The sequence below is a fragment of the Nicotiana tabacum genome, unplaced genomic scaffold, assembly GCF_000715075.1.
Source record: "Nicotiana tabacum cultivar K326 unplaced genomic scaffold, ASM71507v2 Un00006, whole genome shotgun sequence".
In the NCBI taxonomy this organism is placed as follows: domain Eukaryota; kingdom Viridiplantae; phylum Streptophyta; class Magnoliopsida; order Solanales; family Solanaceae; genus Nicotiana; species Nicotiana tabacum.
The window spans coordinates 292,480-314,181 of record NW_027438244.1 but is presented as its reverse complement, the minus strand read 5'-3'; the positions used below and the strand labels follow the sequence as shown (position 1 = coordinate 314,181).

The 21,702-nt window shown below is 42.3% G+C and overlaps 1 protein-coding gene across 1 annotated transcript in view; it reads left to right on the top strand.

Annotated features, from left to right (window-relative positions):
- The window catches only part of LOC107765628 (alpha-farnesene synthase-like), a 202,426-nt gene that overhangs the window by 96,056 nt on the left and 84,668 nt on the right, over positions 1–21,702 (top strand). The window lies entirely within an intron of this gene.

Below are 21,702 nucleotides of genomic sequence, written 5' to 3'. Positions count from 1 at the left end.
ATTTAAGTGTGTGTTTTGCGCTCGTCACGTAGGCAATCACCATACCATTCTGCCTTAACACCGCGCCGAGACCGATACGCAACACATCACAGTATACAGTATAGGACCCCGAACCCGAAGGCAACACTAACACTGGGGTTGTAGTCAAAGCTTTCTTGTGCTTTTGAAAGCTCTCCTCACACTCCTCTGTCCACCTGAACGGAGCACCCTGCTGGGTCAATCTAGTCATAGGTGTTGCAATAGATGAGAAACCCTTTACAAATCAACGGTAATACCCCGCCAAACCAAGAAAACTCTGGATCTCCGTAGCTGAAAAGGGTTTGGGCCAACTCTGCAATGCTTCAATCATATTCGGATCCACCTTGATCCATTCACTCGACACTCCATGACCCAAAAATACCACTGAATCAAGCTAGACTTCACACTTTGAAAATTTTGCATATAACTTCTTTTCTCTCAAAGTCTGAAGCATGGTCCTTGGGTGCAGCTCTTGATCCTCCCGGCTACGAGAGTCCCCCAGAATGTTGTCAATAAACATAATGACTAAAGAGTCGAGATAATGCTGGAATTCACTGTTCAACAAGTGCATGAATGTTGTTGGGGCGTTGGTCAGCCCAAAAGACATCACAAGGAACTCGTAATGACCGTGCAGAGTCCTGAAGGCAGCCTCTGGGATATCTCGCTCCCGAATCATCAACTGATGATAGCCTGAATGCATGTCAATCTTGGAGAACACGGTGGCACCCTGTAGCTAATCAAATAGGTCATTATTACGTGGTAATGGATGCATGTTCTTCACTGTAACCATGTTCAACTGGCGGTAATCAATGCACATGCACATAGAACCATCATTCTTCTTTACAAACAAGACCGGAGCACCCTAAGGTAATACATTGGGCCAAATGAAACCCTTATCTAGCAAATCCTGCAACTGCTCATTTAACTGCTTCAACTCTGGTGGGGCCATACGATATGGAGGAATAGAAATAGGCTAAGTGACCGATAACAAATTAATACCAAAGTCGATATTCCTATCGGTCAGTATGCTCGGAAGATCTGCCAGGAATACATCTGGATAATCCCTCACTACCGGCACTGACTCAACGGTATAAGTATCAACATTGATATCTCTCACATATACTAAATACGCATCACATCCCTTCTCAACCATCTGCTGAGCCTTTAGAAATGAGATAACCCTGTAGGACAATAATCTGAAGTACCTTTCACTCTAACCGTGGTAACCCTGGCAAAGCCAGTATCACGATCTTGGCGTGAAAATCAAGAATAGCATGATAGGGTGACAACCTGTCTATTACCAAAGTAATATAAAAATATACCATACTGAGCACCAATATATCGGCTCTGGTCTCAAAACCACTAATAACAACCAAACATGACCGATACACACGGTCAACAACAAAGGAATCTCCCACAAGTGTGGACACATAGAAAGGAGAACTCAAGGAATCACGAAATATACCCAAATATGGAGTAAAGTAAGATGACACATAGGAATAAGTGGATCCTGGATCAAATAAGACCGATGCATCTCTATGACAGACCGGAACAATACCTGTGATGACTCAGTCGGATCCAACTACCTCCGTCCTAGGAGGAAGAGAATAATATCTTGCCTAGCTTCCCCTTCTAGGGTGACCTCTACCTGCCCGACCTCCACTTCCCTGGTTGTGCAGATGGAGTGGAAATCGGTACGACAACCATGGACTAAGAAGCCTAAGGACCCCGTGGAATACGCGGATACTAAGTAGTCAGTGAAGGTGCACCCCTCCTGAGTCTGGGGTAATCCCTCACCTTATGACGAGTGTCACCACACTCAAAACAAGCTCTCGAAGGACGTGATTATTGTGGCTAGCTCGATCCTGATTGGCTGGATTAACCATTGAAAGCACCCCGTGTAGGGGGGTCACTAGATAATGGTGGTGCATAATAGGGACCGTGGGGCGTAGGAAAGGCCGGAATACCGCTGGAAGATGGAAATGCTGAATAAATAGGGCATCTCACATAACCCCTACCATGACGAGCTGCAACTAGGGCACGGGCACCACTATATGTGCTAGAGTCTCGAGGCCTCTTGGCCTCCCTATCCTCTCTCTCCCAGGCCCACACACCCTCTAATCTCCTAGCGATCTCTACTACCTGCTGGTATGCGATATCCATTTCCAATCTCGAGCCATGCTAAATCTGATACCAAGGTTGAGCCCCTCGATAAATTGATGGACGTTCTCTCTAACAGTAGCAACCAAGGCTAATGCATGCTTGGTCCAATCACTGAACCGGACCGCATACTCTGATACGGTCATAGAACCCTGGCGCAACTGCTCAAACTTTGCGCGCCATGCATCTTTGAGACTTTGGGGGACGAACTCCCTTAAGAACATATCTGAGAACTGAGCCCAAGTGAGTGAAGCTGCCTCAGACGGACTACCCAACTCATATGCTCGCCACAAATAATAAGTCGCTCCCTTAAGTTGGAACGTAGTGAAAGCAACCCCACTAGAGTCCACAATACCCATAATACCCTATATACTGTGTCTCTCCTCAAGAAAACCCTGCGCATCCTCTGAAGCCAAGCCATTGAATGTAGGAGGGTGAGACTTCTTATACATCTCGAGCCTGAGTTGTTCCCTTTCAAAAGCCGATGCCCTAGCCTCGGGCTGAATTGGGGCGGCCAGCTGCACTGGTATGACCTCCAGGACCTGGTAAACCTGGACCCGCTAATCTAGGTTACGGGCGGTGGGAGTCTATGCTCCTCCCCCTAACTTAGATCTGGCAGGAGTAAGTGGGATCAACCTTGTCCATGCTAAAGTGCTGAACATGCCCAAAAACTAGGTGAGTCTCCTAAAGTGTTGGGACAGTAAGAGGCAACTCAGGGGCCTGCTCTCCAATTGGAGCTACAAGTGGCTTGTCTGTAGCAGCTTGTGCAGGCATTCTGGCTGTACCATGTGGAAATCCTCGGCCCTTACTCCGTCCCCAGCCCCGGCGCCGGCCACGACCTCTCGTGGCTCTAGTAGGGGGCACGGGTGTCCGGTCATCCGATTGAGTTGTACGTGTCCTCACCAAGCTGGAAGACATTTATTTAGAATCCCGAAGTCAACAAATTCGCACGATAAGGAATCAAATAAGTGAAGCTTTTCCTAACAGTTCCATAGCCTCCTGAAGATAATTATAGATGTCTCTGTACCGATCCGCGAGACTCTACTAAAACTGCTAGTGACTCATAACACCTATGAACCTAGAGCTCTGATACCAACTTGTCACGACCCAAATTCCCTCTGTAGGATGTCGTGATGGCACCTAGTCTCTAAGTCTAGGTAAGCCTAACAATGTGCGGAGTAATTGAAATAAATAGAATCTGTAACTCAAAATGTACAACTCCTAACTTTGCAATTTACAGTGGTGGAACGGGAAGATTTTCCAAGGGAGGAAGGATTGCATCAAGCAATTGTTGTGAAGCTATCTCCTAATGCTTCAGATTTGCAAGACTTGCGTACAATTCTACCAAAACAGTTTGGTGGCAAAGGACACTGTTTGATTGGGCTTCTTGTGGGAAAAATACTTGTTTCTTTGTGATACTCTTATCTATCCGTTGTTATTGATTATGTGATTTGTGAGGAGGAGTGTAAAGCACGAAGGGTGATGCCGTGCATGCATTATTTATATTGTGAGGAAGAGTGTAAAGCACGAAGGGTGATGCCTTGTATATTATGAGAGGTTTAATGCACGAAGGGTGATGCCATGTCATTCTATTTATTTATTTGGTGAGGTTGAGAGTAAAAGCATGAAAGGTGATGCCGTGCAGCTCTATTTATTTATTTGGGTGAGGTTGAGAGTAAAAGCACGAAGGGTGATGCCGTGCAATTTTCCATGCTGTTTTAATGGCTCAACTAGTTCAAGGATATTCGGTGTACTTCAGTCTTTTCATTATTCTCACTCTTTATGTTGTATTCCCCCACTATATGTCCCCTTCCTATTATTTCTGCGTTATTTTTTTATTTACTCTTGTTGCCACTAGCATGATTATATTGTTTAGGTTATATGTGGGTGTCTTGTCCTAGACTCGTCACTACTTTGCCGAGGTTAGGCTCGACACTTACCAGTACATGGGGTCAGTTGTATTGATGCTGCACTCTGCATTTTCTGTGCATATTTTGATATCGGCTCAGGTTGATCGAGATTTGCTATTGGTCCGATGTCCGGAGACTCAAGGTAGATCTGTCGGCGTTCACAGACCTTGAAGTCTCCGTCTATCTTTTATGTCATACTATTTTCTTTCATTCAGACAATTGTATTTTTTCACACTACTACTTGTAGTAAATTCTAGAATGCTCGTGAATTGTGACTCCATATCCGGGTGATAGTAATTAATAGAGTTTTACAATATTCCGTACTTATTATATTTCATCTCAGTAAATTATTGTTATTTAATGAATGGAAATAAGGAATTGGTTTAACGATTTTCTAACATTGCCTTATTTCCCAAATTTTCTTCCAAAAAGTCAAAAAATCGACCCCGGGCCCGCTTTATTAAAACCCGAGGTTCGGACCAAAATCCTTTTACCCATTTACTCCCGAGCCCGAATATGTAATTAGTTTTGGAATAAGACCTCAAATCGAGGTCTAAATCCCCAAATTACCGAAATCCCTAGTTTCTACCCTAACCCCTAATTCTACCATGAAAACTCTAGATTTTAGGTTGTATTCTTGTAAAATGAAGTAAAAGATTGAAAGAAACGAGTTAAGGAAAACTTACCTATGATTTGGGGAAGAAAATATCCTTGAAAAATAACCCTAGGCCTCCTATCCTTTTGAAAACGAGAAGAAAAATGGCTGGAGTCCGAATTAAATATACTCATTGCCCAGCGACCTTCGCACCTGCGATTCTGCGGAAAAGGACTAGGCCAACTGGGGCCGCACCTGCGAACAAGGTTCCGCTTCTGCGGTTCCGCTCCTGCGGAGAGATGTCCGCATCTGTGGAAAAATGAAGTCCAGGCCTGGGTCGCACCTGCGTGGCTATCGCTCGCACCTGCGACCAAAGGCTCGCAGGTGCGGGCACACCAGATTTGGTGCACCAGCAGCCTTGTTGAGGTTTGAACTCAACTCGCACATTGCCCGAATGGCACCCGAACCCTCGGGGCTCCAAATTAAACATGCACGCAAGTCTAAAAATATCATACGGACTTGATTGCGCGATCAAATCGCCAAAATAACACCTAGAACTATGAATTTAGCACCAAATCAAGTGAAATTCTCAAGAACACTTTAAAATTTCTATCTTCTCAACTGGACGTCCGAATCACGTCAAATCAACTCCGTTTCTCACCAAATTTTACAGACAGGTCTTAAATATCATAATAAATATGTATCGGGCTCCGAAACCAAAATACGAACCCGATACTAACAATTCCAAATATCAATCAATTCTTAAAAACAAATAATTTTCAAACTTTTAATTTTCATCAAAAATTCATAACTCAAGCTAGGGACCTCCGAATTCGATTCCGGGCATCAGGTCCCATAATTTGATACGGACCTACCGGGACCGTCAAAGCATAGATCCGGGCCCGTTTACCAAAACTATTGACCGAAGTCAACTAAAATCAACTTTTAAGGTAAAAATTCTTATTTTCATTAGTTTTCAACATAAAAGCTTTCCGGAAACCTGCCCGGATTGCGCATGCAAATCGAGGAGGATAAAAATGAGATTTTTAAGGCTTAAGAGTGCAGATTCGAGTTCTTAAATAAAAGATGACCTTTTGGGTCATCACATCAATATGACGACTTTGTAATTTGTCTCGCTATGTCAGTTAATTATTTTACGAGCAAAGGAAAAGAACATCAGGTTAGAGTATTTCCATGGACGATTGGATACAATCCAAAAGAAAAGACATCTATGGTAGCGTGCCTTAATGTCCATTGCATTAGCTTTTGGAAGGCCTATTGCTATTCATAAGGCTACTCAACTTAGGTCTAGGCCTAGTACAACTAGGGTCAAGGTAATCCTGGATATCTTGGACAAACATCCGGAACAAGTAAGACTCAAATATTTTGACGGAGTAACTGGAAAGATTATTGATCAACTTCAACAAGTTATTTATGACAACTTACCTTTGTATTGTAATCACTGCAAGTATGAAGGACATGACGAAAGTACACGTCGCATCATTTTAGGATAAAAATGAGAAGTCTATGACGGACAGGTAGAGGATGTAGTTGATGCAACATGTGTCGTAGAGAAACTTCAAGTTGATGCAAGGGATTTTTTAAATGCAAAAAGAGCTAGCCAACAACTGACAAAAGGATCTAAACGAGATACAACTATTGGACAACTGGAGCTCTAATGGATCAGCAGATGTCTCATAATCAAACTAGAAAATTATTTGCGAAGGCAATAGGGAATAGACCAACTATGATGCGGGGTAACAAGGTTGCAACTGATCTTGAATGAGTTTTTGGCGAGAAGAAGCAAGAGCAAATGTTCCGACTAGAAAAATCCAACCATATTGAGTAGGCTATCAACTATGGGATTTCAAAGAATGTTGCTACTGTTCCTGTTGATCGTGCCTTAGTTAGAATGTCTCAAACTATGGATGTAGAAGCAGGGGATAGGGTGTTGAAAGGTAGGAGTAATGGCAGTGTTATATTGGCAGTAGCAGGAGTTGATCGAGATCCTAAAGCAACAGGTGTTGAGGCTTTGGAGTGTGTAGATGCTAAAGATTCTAAGGTTAAAGGTACTGGGCAGCTGGAGGTAGTTGCAGCACAAAAATCAGAAGCTCAAGTTATGCTATATACTAAAGTTGGAAACTGGGCAGTGGTGCATCGATCACATCTATCTCCAAACAACAAGAATGACACTGCTTTTACAAAAATGGTAAGTGAACAAAAGGATATTATTACCTCTAACTCTTTTGCTGTGTTGGTGATTGAATGTGATATGGATAGCAATTATATGGTAGCAGCAGCTACTACAGATAATGAACAGGAGGATGCTGTGGCGATTTTGCAGCATAAGCACATAACTGAAGGTCCAAGAGTTATGCAGGAGATGTCTCCAAGCAGTAAAAAAACAAGGCCATTAGTTTCAGTTATGGATGGCAAGGCAGTTGCAGCTACTGAAGCAATATCAACATTACATACAGCAGATCCAGGCTTGGCTAAAATAATTAAGGAGTTCCAGGCAGTAATGTTGATGCATACTACAGCTAAGGCAACTGTGAAGGCTGGAGAATTGCTTCAACAGGAAATGACTAGATTGAATGAATATAAGTTGGGAAATATAATAATGAGAAGCAAAATATGGAGGAAAGCTGGACCACAGTAGCTTGCAAAAAGACTGCTGCAACGCAAAACAATACTGGTAGCGACAACGAGCAGCAAGGATATCAATCTACTGGTGCAAATGTGTTGTGTACTCTAAACTCTTCTGAGATTATTTCAGACCATGACCGGGCACTTTTGGATGCATTGGACAGTCCAAAACGTCATAAAGCTGCTTTTTCTGCTGGCGCAAAAATAACTGCACAGGTGCTGAAATTTAGACATGAACCAGGTAGTGTACAATCAGGTAAGAACCTCACCAAAAAAGTTGAATTTAGAGCTTCGGCAACAAAGCATAATGCAAAGAAGAGTCATGAACCATTATGGATGGTTGCATAAGAATTAGCCAATCAACAACTAGATGCCAACTTATGTGTAGCCATTTATGTCGAAGGTGAGAAAGATGAATTACTTGCATATTGTCGGGAAAAGGCGGTTAGAAGTGGAGAGTTATCTCCTATGCATAGAGGAAAAAAGAAGGTGAATGAAGGAGTAGCATTGAGGCAACTCCCAATAAGAGTTGTAAAGCAAAAAGGGGCTGCCCCGACCACATCTACAAGGTCCAATCGATCGGAGAATAAATGAATAATTTTGAAGATTTATTGAAGATAGTTGAAGAGGAATTTAAAGAACTTCAAATTGAAGAACTTACAATTATGATGAATGAGGGGCAAGACTCTAATTTCTACATTGTTTTATTTTATCATTTTCAAATCATCATCACATGTAATATCATCACAGAGTATGTTATAAACTCTGTGATGATCATAAAGTATTTAGTTTTTTCTAGTTCCTATTTTCTTCATGCGTGCTAGTTGACGAGGTTTTTTATGCCTCAATAGGATTTGTAAGGTAAGGTTCAGCACAATGTGTGCTATATTTCTATGCCTTTGGGAAGTTCCAAGCGGCTATGAGATTATATACCCTCTTGAGACTTTTTGCCGGCAGCTACACCATGATCCTCTACATGAGGCTGCCATCTTAAGGTAATGGAGGCGCAAAGGAATGATTATATAGACAAGGCATAGAGGCAACACTATCGTAGCTAGTCCCCTTACTTGTACTTTTCCTTTATTGTTCCTTTTTTCTTTTATTATTAACAAAATAGCTACTGGGCATACCTAGTAGTATAATTTCCCAAAACAAAATTGTAAATAAGAGATAAATAAGTAGACATGTGAAAGTAGACTAAATATGATGACAACAACATGTTAACGCAACTCAATTATAGCTTGAAAAGGAACTACATAGCTAAAATAAGAAATTTTATATTTAGCCCGTGTACGCACTCGTCACCTTGCATATACGGCTTTCACATATCATAATTATCACAACAATACCAAATCCTAAAGGGAATTTCCCTCACACAAGGTTAGACAAGTCACTTACCTGAAACCACACTAAATCAAACAACTAGAAGGCATTTCCCCCGATTTTTCAACTCTAAAAGACTCGAATCTAGCCAAATAACTTCATACATACATATATATATAAAATTTAAACCATGAAATTACGATCTTTACAAAGAATTGAAAACCGCCCCTAAAAGTCACCCGGATCCGTGCCTTGAAACCCGACCAAAATTACAAAAATCAACCATTCGATATCGAGTCCAACCATAGAGGAATTAATGAATCCGACCTCATTTCGCCTTTCAAAACTCAAGAATTTAGCCTAAGGAGTTTCTACCAATTTCCCCCAATTTCAAACTCCAGAATGCTAATTAAATGATGAAATTATCAATAGATTCATGGGAATTAATCAAAAACGAGTTAGAATTCCTTACCCAAAAGTCCTCTCAAAAAATTCCTCGAAATTTTGTCTCAAATCGAGCTCTCAAAGTCCCAAAATGAATATTGAAATCAAACCCTCGAATTTCCTCTTTCTGCCCAGTGATCCCCACCTTTGCGGCCATTGTGTCACTTCTGCGATGCCGCACTTGCGGAAAAACCATCAGAGGTGCAGATTCCACATAAGTCCTGGAGCCGCTTCTGCGGAGAAGGAGACCGCACCTACGGTCCTGTCCCGGTCTCCTCCTCAAATTCCTGTTCTGCGGAAAAAAGGCTCATGCCTGAGGAAGCGCATATGCGCTCAGGCGTCTGCACCTGCGAACCCAGGCCTAGGATGGCTCCTTATCTTTTGCGGTCAGACCCTCAGCATTTACGATGACACCAGAATAGCAACACTTCAGCAAAATACTAAGTATAAAAATGATTTGATCTCCATCCGATTCACACCCGGGGCCCCCTACGAATATACCAAAAAGTTTCAAAACACATAACATACTTGTTCTAGGCCACAAATCACATCAAACAACACAAATTCTACGAATCGCAACCCCAATTCAAGCCTATGAACTATGGATTTTCGAATTCCGAAACCAATGCCGATTCATACAAAAAACATTCTGATTGACACCAAATTTTGCACACACGTCATAAATGACATTACAGACCTATTGCAACTTCCAAAATGGGGATCCGACCTCAATATCAATAAAGTCAACTCCCGATCAAACTTCCCAAAAATCTTCCATTTTCCAACTTTCGCCAAATCGTACTGATACAACCTACGGACTTCCAAATCAACATTCGGACACACTCCTAAGTCTAAAATCACCATACATAGCTATTAGAACCGTCAAAACTCCATTCCGGAGTCATCTTCACACAAGTCAAACTACAGTCAACTCCTACGACTTAACCTTCCAACGTAGGGACTATGTGTCCATTTCACTCTGAAACTCATCCAAAACCAAAACCAAACACCGCGTTAAGTCAGGTAACTATAATATAACACAGAGGAGGCAATAATAGGGGATCAGGGTTAATACACTCAAAACTACCGGTCGGGTCATAATAACACCTTTTGAGATAACCACCAGTTTCAAAGAAATCAGTGGATGACTCGCACCAACCAGTTTGTGCCACATCATTTCTTTTTTATTATTTTTATGTTCACTCATTATTTTAATTTAATTGTTTTTGTATCTTTGCTTCTTTTTTTTGGCACCTTTTTCTCCGACGAGCTAAACTTTGCCGGAGATTTTCACCGGCATAAATCCATTTTTTCTAACTCAAGATTTCTTGTAATAAAAATAGAAATCAATCAAAGCCCACAAAAGTATTCCAAAACATCACAAAAATACAGAAAAACTCAAGAATTGAAATCAAACTTGAGACCAAGTTAGAATCACATTTTTCTGGTTGAACAAGAGAGTTTTTTTCGTCGCCGAACCTCCATTGTGAATCTTTTTCCAGTTTTCTCTATTATTCTTGCTAGAATTATAGACTTTTCGAAGGACAGGCCCTAGTTTTACTAAAATCCGAGGATTAGTCAAGGATATTCCATCCATCCAACTAGGGGTGTTCATAAAAACCCGAAAAACAGAACCAAACCGAAAATCAAACCAAACCGACCAAAAACACTGATACTTTTTAGGATTGGTTTGTGTCACGTCCCAATTTTCCCTCCCTATGACGTTTTGACGGCACCTAGTCTCTACGACTAGGTAAGCCTAACATTTGCTGAATAATGAAATGAAAATATAGATTTAACAACTAACAGTAGAAATAACAACATAACTGGGTACCATGCCTCTTGGCATGTACAATAACCAACTATTCAAAAATACACAGAAATCCCAAAACCTGGAACATCGTGGATCACAAACTACAGAAGAAAAATCTAATGTCTCTATACATCAGAGTCTAACAAAAGAAAAATACATAAGATAATGGATATATGAAAGAGTAGAAGGGGACTCCGAGATCTGCGGATGAGGCAGATATACCTTGAAGTCTCCAAAGCTATCTCGGCTCACTGACAGAGCGGCTGATAAGGAGCACCTGGATCTGCACACGAAAAACATGTGTAGAGAGTAGCAAGAGTACACCACAATCGGTACCTAGTAAGTGCCAAGCCTAACCTCGGTCGAGTAGTGACGAGGTTAGGTCAGGACCCTACTGGTATATATAATAATAACGCAATGTGGGAATGAAATATCACAGTAAAATAAAGACTGAAATTTAATAAGAAAGAATTCATAGAATGTAACATCTCGGTACACAGAAATATAACAGGGGATCACCTGAGATACCGTCTCGTAGTTTCAAACGTAAATGTCCAGGGGGATCTCCCGAAATACCGTTTTGTTGTCCCAAAGTAAATATCCAAGATAAGGGAATCTCTCGGAATACCGTTCCGTAGTACCAAAATAAATATGCAGTACTTGGGGATATCCCGGAATACCATGCCGTAGTCCCAAAATAAATATGTAGTACAGGGGGATCTCCACGAATACCGTTATGTAGTCCCAAAGTAAATATGCAGCCAAACAATAGAATTCAATAGTTACGACACAAACTTCTACAGTTCAACCTAAGTACCAGTTAAGGAAAGACAAGTAAATTCACTAAACATGCTGCACGTAGTTCAAGTAAACAATTAAGGCAAGTAGGCATGCTATTCTAGTCTAGCCAGATAGTGCACATACTGATGGAACTCAAATAAGAAGGAGATCAGGTTATTACTTAGTAGAAAAATCGAGTTTTTAAAAAATTTGCCCGTGTACGTACTCGTCACCTCACATACACGACGCTCATATATCAAACAGTATAAATCCTATGGGGAGTTCCCCCACACAAGGTTAGGCAAGTCACTTACCTCAAACCAAGCACAATCAATCGGTCAAAATGCCTTTCCCACGAATATCCGGATCCGAATGGCCCAAATCTAGCCAAATGCAATTACATATCATAAATATAACCATAATAGACTCATCTAACTAATGAAATCAATACTTTAACAAAACTTTCGAAATTTGCCCTAAAACGTCGACTCGGCCCCACATCTCGGAATCGGGTAAAAGTCACAAAATATGAACACTCATTTACTCACGAGTCTAACCATATCAAATTTACTAAAATCTTACACCAAATGGTCCTTCAAATCTACAAATCAAGATTTCCAAATCCCTAGTCTCAAACTCTCAAATCCACCTTAAATACATACTTACTAGGTGGAAAAATAAATGGGGAAGCAATATTATTTATCAAAAATAAGAACAAGGGACTTACCTCAAAAAGCCCTCAAAAATGCTCTCAAGAAATCGCCAAAACCGAGCTCAAAATGTTGAAAATGAGCAAAAATCGTGAACCCTTGCATTTAAGTGTTCTGTCCAGAAATCTCGCACCTGCGGACTCTCTGTCGCATCTGCGATGCTGCACCTGTGGAAATACCATCGCAGGTGCGGATTCCACTTAGAATCCCAGGCTTTACTTTTGCGGCTATGCGACCGCATCTGCGACTATCGCAGGTGCGGAAATGCATCGCACCTGCGCCCAGCTGCCCGCATCTACGACTCTCGTAGGTGCGGGAAAATCTTCACACCTTCAATTCCTTCCCAACTCCTTCTTCGCCGCATCTGCGGCTCCTCCTTTGCTTTTGCAGGCTCACACCTACGGTTCCCACTCTGCAGGTGCGGTTACACCAGTAGCAGCAGCACTTCAGCTCCAAATTCCTAACTCCAATCAAGCCGCTAACCACCCGAAATCACCCCGAAGCCATCGGGACCCCAACCAAACATACCAACAATTCCTATAAACCGATAAGAACTTAGTCGAATCCTCAAACCACATCAAACAAAACTAAAATCACAAATCATCCTCCGATTCAAACTTAAAGAACTTGAAACTTCCAAACTAGACAACCGATGCCGAAACCAACCAAACTACGTCCGATTGACCCCAAATTTTTCACACACGTCATATTCAACATGACATACCTACTCCAACTTCCGGAATCGACATCCGACCCAGATATCAAAATTTCCACTACCGGTCCAAATTTCCAAAAATTCGACTTTCGCCATTTCAAGCCTAAATAAGCTACGGACCTCCAAAATACAATCTGAATACGCCCCAAGCCCAAAATCACCTAACGGAGCCTACGGATCCGACATAACTCAATTCCGGAGTGGTCTTCACACAATTCTAACTATGGTATCTTAAGTCTTAAACCTCCATTTAGGGACTAAGTGTCCCAAAATACTCCGAAAACCAAAACGAAACCTCCCGGCAAGTCACAATAGCAGGAATAGATATGGGAGAAGTAGTAAATAGGGGATCAGGGCTATTACACTCAAAATGACCGGCCTGGTCGTTACATCCTCCCTCTCTTAAAATAATCATTCATCATCAAACGAGCATGGAGACATACCTGAAGTGGTGAAAAGATGAGGATAACGGCTGCGCATATCCTGCTCGGTCTCCCAAGTCGCCTCCTCGACCGGATGACCCCTCCACTGAACCTTCACATAAGCAATGTCCTTTGACCTCAGCTTTCGAACCTACCTGTCAAAAATAGCCACTGGTTCCTCAACATAAGATAGACCCTTTTCCAACTAAACTGAACTGAAGTCTAACACATGAGATGGATCGCCGTGATACTTCTGAAGCATGGAAACATGGAACACTGGATGAACTACAGAAAGAATAGGTGGTAGTGCAAGTCTGTAAGCCACCTCCCCAACTCTATCGAAAGGCCCAATATACCTAGGGCTCAACTTGCCCTTCTTCTCGAACCTCATAACATCCTTCATAGACGAAACTTGGAGCAAGACCCGCTCATCAACCATGAATGCAACAACGCGAACCTTCCGGTTAGCATAACTCTTTTGTCTGGATTGGGCTGTGCGAAGTCGATCCTGAATCACCTTAACCTTCTCCAAGGCATCCTGAACCAAGTATGTACCTAGTAATCTAGCCTCGCCTAGCTCAAACCATCCCACTGGATACGGACACCGCCTACTATACAGAGCCTCATTCGGTGCCATCTGAATGCTGTACTGATAACTATTGTTGTAAGCAAACTCCGCAAGTGGAAAGAACTGGTCCCAAGCACCCCCAAAATCTATCACACACGCATAGAGCATATCCTCTAATATCTTAATTGTGCGCTCGGACTGCCCGTCCGTCTTAGGGTGAAATGATGTGCTCAACTCAACCCGATTACCCAACTCATGTTGTACAGCTCTCCAGAACCGTGATGTAAACTGCATACCCCGGTCAGAGATAATAGATACTAGTACGCCATAAAGCCTGACGATCTCACAGATGTAGATTCGAGCTAGCTTCTTGGAAGAATAGATAGTCATCACAGGAATGAAATGAGCCGACTTGGTCAGCCTATCCACAATCACCCAAACTGCATCAAACCTCCGCTGAGTCCGTGGGAGTCCAACAATGGAATCCATAGTGATTCGCTCCTATTTCCACTCTGGAATCTCCAACGTCTGAAACAACCCACCCGGCTGCTAATGCTTATACTTCACCTGCTGTCAATTTAGGCACCGAGCAACATACTTCACTATGTCTTTCTTCATTCTCCTCCACCAGTAATGCTGTCTCAAGTCCTGATACATCTTTGTGGCACCTGGATGAATGGAGTACCGCGAGTTGTGAGCCTCTTGGAGAATCAACTCACGCAAACCATCTATATTGGGTACACATATCCGGTGGTGCATCCGCAACATGCCGTCATCACCAATAGTCACATCTCTAGCATCACCTTGCCGAACCCTGTCCTGAAGGACGAGCACATGGGGGTCATCATACTGACACTCCCTGATACGATCATAAAGAGAAGACCGAGAGACCACACAAGCCAATACTCAACTCAGCTCAGAAAAATTCTATCTCACAAACTGGCTGGCTAAGGCTTGAACATCCAACGCCAATGGCCTCTCTGCTGCTGGTAGATATGCTAAACTCCCCAAACTCTCTGTCCAGCGACTCAAAGCATCAGCCACCATATTGGCCTTCCTAGGGTCGTAGAAAATGGCGATATCATAATCCTTAAGTAGCTCCAACCACCTCCGCTGATGCAAGTTAAGATCTTTTTTCTTAAATAGATGTTGCAAACTCTGATGATCGGTGTAAATCTCACAAGGAACACCATACAAATAATGCCACCAAATCTTCAAGGCATGAACAATAGCTGCTAACTCAAGGTCATGGACATAATAGTTCTTTTTATGCACCTTCGCCTGTCTGGAGGCATAGGCAATCACCCTACCATCCTGCATCAACACCGCGTCGAGGCCAATCCGCGATACATCACAATATACATTATAAGACCTCGAACTTGTAGGCAATACCAATACTGGGGTTGTAGTCAAAGCTGTCTTGAGCTTCTGAAAGCTCTCCTCACATTCCTCTATCCACCTGAACGGAGCACCCTTATAGGTCAATTTGATCATAGGTGCAGCAATAGAAGAGAAACCCTCTACGAATTGACGGTAATACCCCGCCAAACCAAGAAAATTCCGGATCTCTGTAGCTGAGGACGGTCTGGGCCAACTCTGCACTGCTTCAATCTTCTTCGGATCCACCTGGATCCCATCACTCGATACTATATGACCCAAGAATGCCACTGAGTCTAGCCAAAACTCACACTTTGAAAATGTTGTGAATAATTTCTTTTCTCTTAACATCTAATGTGCAGTCCTCAGGTGCTCCACATGATCTTCCCGAGTCCGGGAGTACACCAGAATGTTGTCAATAAACACAATGATAAATTAGTCAATATAAGGCCGGAACACACTGTGCATCAAGTGCATAAAAGTTGTTGGGGCATTGGTCAGTCCATAAAACATAACAAAAAACTCATAGTGACCATATTTGGTCCTAAAAGCAGTCTTTGGGATATCTGGCTCCCAAAGCTTCAACTGATGATATCATGAAGGTAAGTCAATCTTGGAAAACACTCTCGCACCCTATAACAGATCAAATAAGTCATCAATACAAGGCAATGGATACATGTTCTTCACTGTGACTTTGTTCAACTGGTGGTAATTAATACACATCCGCATAGAACCATCCTTCTTCTTCACAAATAAGACAAGAGCACCCCAAGGTGACACACTGGGCCGATTGAAGCCCTTATCAAGCAACTCCTATAACTTCTCCTTCAACTCCTTCAAATCCGAAAGAGCCATACGATATGGAGGAATAGATATGGGCTGAGTGCCCGGCAACAAATCAATGCCAAAATTAATATCTCTATCGGGCGGCATACCCCGAAGATCAGCTGGAAAAAAATCTGGAAAGTCTCTCACTACTGGAACTGACTCAAATATAGGGGTATCAAATTGACATCTCTCACATAAGCTAGATACACGTCATACCACTTCTCAACCATTCGTTGAGCTTTAAGAAATGAAATAACTCTACTGGGAGTATACTCTAAGGTACCTCTCCACTATAATCGCGGAAATCCTAGCATAGCTAGTGTCACGGTCTTAGCGTGACAATCAAGAATAGCATAATGGGGCGACAACCAGTCCATGCCCAAAATAATATCAAAGTCCACCATGCTTAGCAATAATAAATCATCTCTGGTCTCAAAACAAGTAAGAGCAATCAAACACGACTGATACACGCGATCAAGAATAAGAGATCCTGCCACAGGAGTATAAACATAAACATGGGAACTTAAAGAATCCTAAGATATGCCCAAATACGGGGCAAAATAAGAGGACACATAGGAATATGTAGAGCATGGGTCGAATAATACTGACGCATCTCTATGACAGACTGGAACAATAACTGTACTGAGAGAATCAGAAGCAACTGCCTCTATACGAGAAGAAAGGGCATAGTATCTGGCCTGGCCTCCCCATCTAGGGTGACCTCTACCTCACTGACCTCCACCTCGAGCTGGCTGAGAAGGTGGGGTTGCAGTTGGTGCTGTAATCATAGCCTAAGGACCCGGTGGAGCACGCTGTGGCTGAGAAGTCTGTAGAGGTGCACCCCTTCTAATCCTGGGGCAATCCTTCACCACATGGCGAGTGTCACAACACTCAAAACAAGCTTTGGGAGGGCATGACTTCTATGACTGGCTCGGGCCAGGTCTGCTAGACTGGCCACTAGGAACACCCCGTGCAGGAGGCACACTAGATATTAGCGGTGCATTATAAGTGTCGTGGGCCTATAATGAGCTGGATAACCACTGGCGGCTGGAAGAGCTGAATGAACGGGATGACTCATATAACCCCTACCATGGTGAGCTATTGGGGCACGAGCACCAGAATAATAACCATTCTCTCGAGACCTCTTGCCCTCTCTCTCCTCTCTGTCCCAGGCAAGCAGTCCTCCAATCTCTTGGAAATACTCACAACCTACTGATAAGAAATATCCATCTCCAACTCCCTGGCCATACTAATATGGTCGGGCCAAATCACTGAAATGGACTGCATACTCTGACACAGTCATAGCACCTTGGCGCAGCTTCTCAAACTCCGCGTGCCATGAATCCTTGACACTCTGAGGGACATACTCTCTCAAAAACATATCCGAGAACTGAATCCATGTAAGTGAAACTGCCTCATCTGGACTACTCAGCTCATAAGCACGCCACCACTAATAGGCTGATCCTCTAAGCTGGAAGGTGGTAAAACAAACACTGCTCGTCTTCGCTATGCCCATTGTACGGAGAATACGATGCCACTCCTCTAGAAAACCTTGAGCATCATCTTTAGCTAATCCGCTGAAGTTAGGTGGGTTGTACTTCATGTACCTCTCAAGTCTGAGTTGCTCCACCTTAGAAGCTGCTGCCCTAACCCCGGGCTAAGATGGAGCTACCGGCTGCATTGGTACAATCTCTAGAACATGGTCGACCTAAACCCGCTACTCTAGAGTATCAACGACGGGAGTTTGTGCTTCTCCCCCGGCCTAAGATGTGGCAGGATCAAGTGGAATCAATCCAGCCTAAGCTAAGGTGCTGAACATACTCAAAAATTAGGCTAGAGTCCCTTGGAGGGCTGGTGCAGAAACAGGTGCCTCAGGTGTCTACCCTCCAGCTAGAGCTACTGGGGGCTCCTCTATAGCAGCTCGTGCGGGCGCTCTGGCTGCACCACATGGACGTCTTCGGCCTCTACCCCGACCCCGGCCTCTCGCGGCTCTAGCAGGGGGCACGAATGCCTGGTCATCAGATCCGCACCATACGTGTCCTGACCATCTATGAGAGAATAGAATACAGAAGTTTAGAATTTTTAAAGTCAATAATTTTCGCACGACAAGGAATCAAAGTGGTGAAATGTTTCCTACAAATTCCATAGCCTCCCAAAGATAAGTACAGGCGTCTCTGTATCGATCCGCGAGACTCTAATAAAGTGGCTTGTGACTCAGTACACCTACGAACCTAGAGCTCTGATACCAACTTGTCACGTCCTAATTTTTCCTCCTTATGACGTCGTGACGACACTTAGTCTCTACGACTAGGTAAGCCTAATATTTGCAGAATAATGAAATAAAAACATAGATTTAACAACTAACTGTAGCAATAACAACATAAATGGGTACCATTCCACTTGGCATGTAGAATAACCAACTATTTAAAAATACACAGTAATACCAAAACTCGGAACATGGTGAATCACAAACTACAGAAGGAAAATCTAGTGTCTCTATACATCAGAGTCTAACAAAAGAAAAATACAGAAGATAATGGACATGTGAAAGAGTAGAAGGGGACTCCGAGGTCTGCGGACGAGGCAGATATACCTTGAAGTTGCCAAAGTTGTCTCGGCTCACTAACAGTGCGGTTGATAAGGAGCACCTGGATCTGCACAAAAATATTATGTACAGAGAGTAGCATGAGTACACCACAATTGGTACCCAGTAAGTACCAAGCCTAACCTCGGTCGAGTAGTGACAAGGTCAGGTTAGGACCCTACTGGTATATATAATAATAAAGCAAGTCATGACTGCAATATAACAGTAAAATAAAGAATGAAATTTACCTAGAAAGAATTCATAGAAGGTAATAACTTAATACACAGAAATACAACAGGGGATTTCCCGAGATACCGTCTCCTAGATTCAAACGTAAATGTGCAGGGGGATCTCCCGGAAAACCGTTCCGTAGTCCCAAAATAAATATGCAAGACAGGGGGATCTCTTGGAATACCGTTCCGTAGTCCCAAAATAAATATGCAGTACAGGGGGATCTCCCGGAATACCATTCCGTAGTCGCAAAATAAATATGCAGTACAGGGGGGTCTCCCGGAATACTGTTTCGTAGTTCCAAAGTAAATATGTAGCTAAGCAATAGAATTCAATAGTTACGGCACGAAATTCTATAGTTCAACCTAAGTACCAGTTAAGGAAAGACATGTAAATTCACTAAACATGATGTACGTAGTTCAAGTAAACAGTTAAGGCAAGTAGGCAAGCTATTCTAGTCTAGCCAGCTACTACATATGCTGATAGAACTCAAATAAGAAGGAGATCAGGTTATTACTTAGTAGAAAAATTGGGTTTTTACACAATTTGCTCGTGTACGTACTCGTCACCTCACGTACACGGTGCTCAAATATCAAAATAGTATAAATCCTACGGGGAGTTCCCCCACACAAGGTTAGGCAAGCTACTTACCTTGAACGAAGCTCAATCAATCGGTCAAAATTACTTTCCCACAAATATCCGGCTCCGAATGGCCCAAATCTAGCCAAAAGCAATTACAGTTTAAATCAATACTTTAAAAAAATATCCGGCTCCGAATGGCCCAAATCAATATTTTAAAAACAATAGAGAAATTTGCCCTAAAAAGTCGATACAGGCCCACATCTCGAAATCGGTAAAGGTCACAAAATATGAACACTCATTCACTCACGAGTCTAACCATATCAAGTTTACTAAAATCCGACACCAAATGTTCCTTCAAAACCACAAATCAATATTTCCAAATCCCTAGTCTCAAATTCCCAAATTCTACCTTAAATACACACTAACTAGGTGGAAAAATAAATTGGGAAGCAAGATTATTGATTTAAAAAAAAAAGCACAAGGGACTTACCTCAAGAAACCCCTCAAAAATGCTCTCAAGAAATAGCCAAACCCGAGTTGAAAATGTTGAAAATGAGCAAAAATCGCGAACCCTTGCATTTAAGTGTTCTGTCCAGAAATATCGCACTTGCGGACTCTCTGTCGCATCTGTGATGCCGCACCTGCGGAAATACCATCGCAGGAGCGTATTCCACTTAGAATCCCAGGCTCCTCTCCTGCATCTATGTGACCGCATCTGCGACTATTGCAGGTGCGGAAATGCATCGCACCTGCGGCTCACTTTCGCACTTGCGCCCAGCTGCCCGCATCTGCGACTCTCGCAGGTGCGGGAAACTCTTCGCACCTGCGGTTCTTGCCCAGTTCCTTCTTGGCCGCCTCTGTGGCTCCTCTGAACCTCCAAAACACAATCTGTATACCCCCCCAAGCCCAAAATTACCTAACGGAGCTAACAAAACCGACAGAACTCCATTCTAGAGTCGTCTTCACACAGTTTTGACTATGGTCCAAATCTTAAGGCTTAAACCTCCATTTCGGGACTAATTGTCTCAAAACACTCCAAAAACCAAAACGCAACTCCCGGCAAGTCACAATAGCAGGAATAGATATGAGATAAGCAGTAAATAAGGGATCGGTAAGATTTAGCCTTTTATACCTCAATAGGATTAGTAAGGTAAGGTTTAGCCCAGTTTGTGTTGCTTTAGTACTATGCCATTGGAAAAATATCCAAAGGACTATGAGATTATATGCCCTCGTGAGACTTTGCCAGCAACTACACCATGGACCTCTACATGAGGCTACCATTATAAGGCAATGTGAGGCGCAGAAGAGTGATTATATAGCCAAGGCATATAGGTAACACTACTGGTGCTATTGCCCCCATTATTTGTACTTTTCCTATGTGTTGTAGTTTTCCTTTTATTATTAATAAAATAACTACTAGGCAAAAAAAAAATAAGGGATCGGGGGTCGGGGCTATTACTCTCAAAACGACCGGCCAGGTTGTTACAGTTTGGTTTTGGTTTTGAATTTTAAAAAGCGATCAAATTTGGTTTGGTTTTGGTTTTAATCAAACAATAACTAAAAAAAACCAAACCAAACCGACTATAAAAGTAGCTATTTAAATTTATTATTACACCTATATATATGTATAATTTTGTATAAAGTTTCTAAAATTTTATGGTACATATTAGTCATTTGTATTTTTACTGTAGTTCTTTGCTATTATAATAATCTAATTCTTTGCCTTTATATTTTAGTTTGATTGGTAGTTTTCTTTTTCTAAGTACAAGAATTTATTTCACGTTAAAAATAATTAATTTTTAATTGAGTCCTTAAATTATTCATTACTCTTTGATTTAATTATCATCAATATATCTTGGTAAATAATAACTTTCTCAAAAAGCAACTGAGTTGATAGTGTTACGTTGAAAATGTAGTCGCCGGAATATGCGTTTGGTAGTGTATGTCTCATATTTAAGAAAACAACCGATAAATAACTGAAAAAATCGAAAAGCAG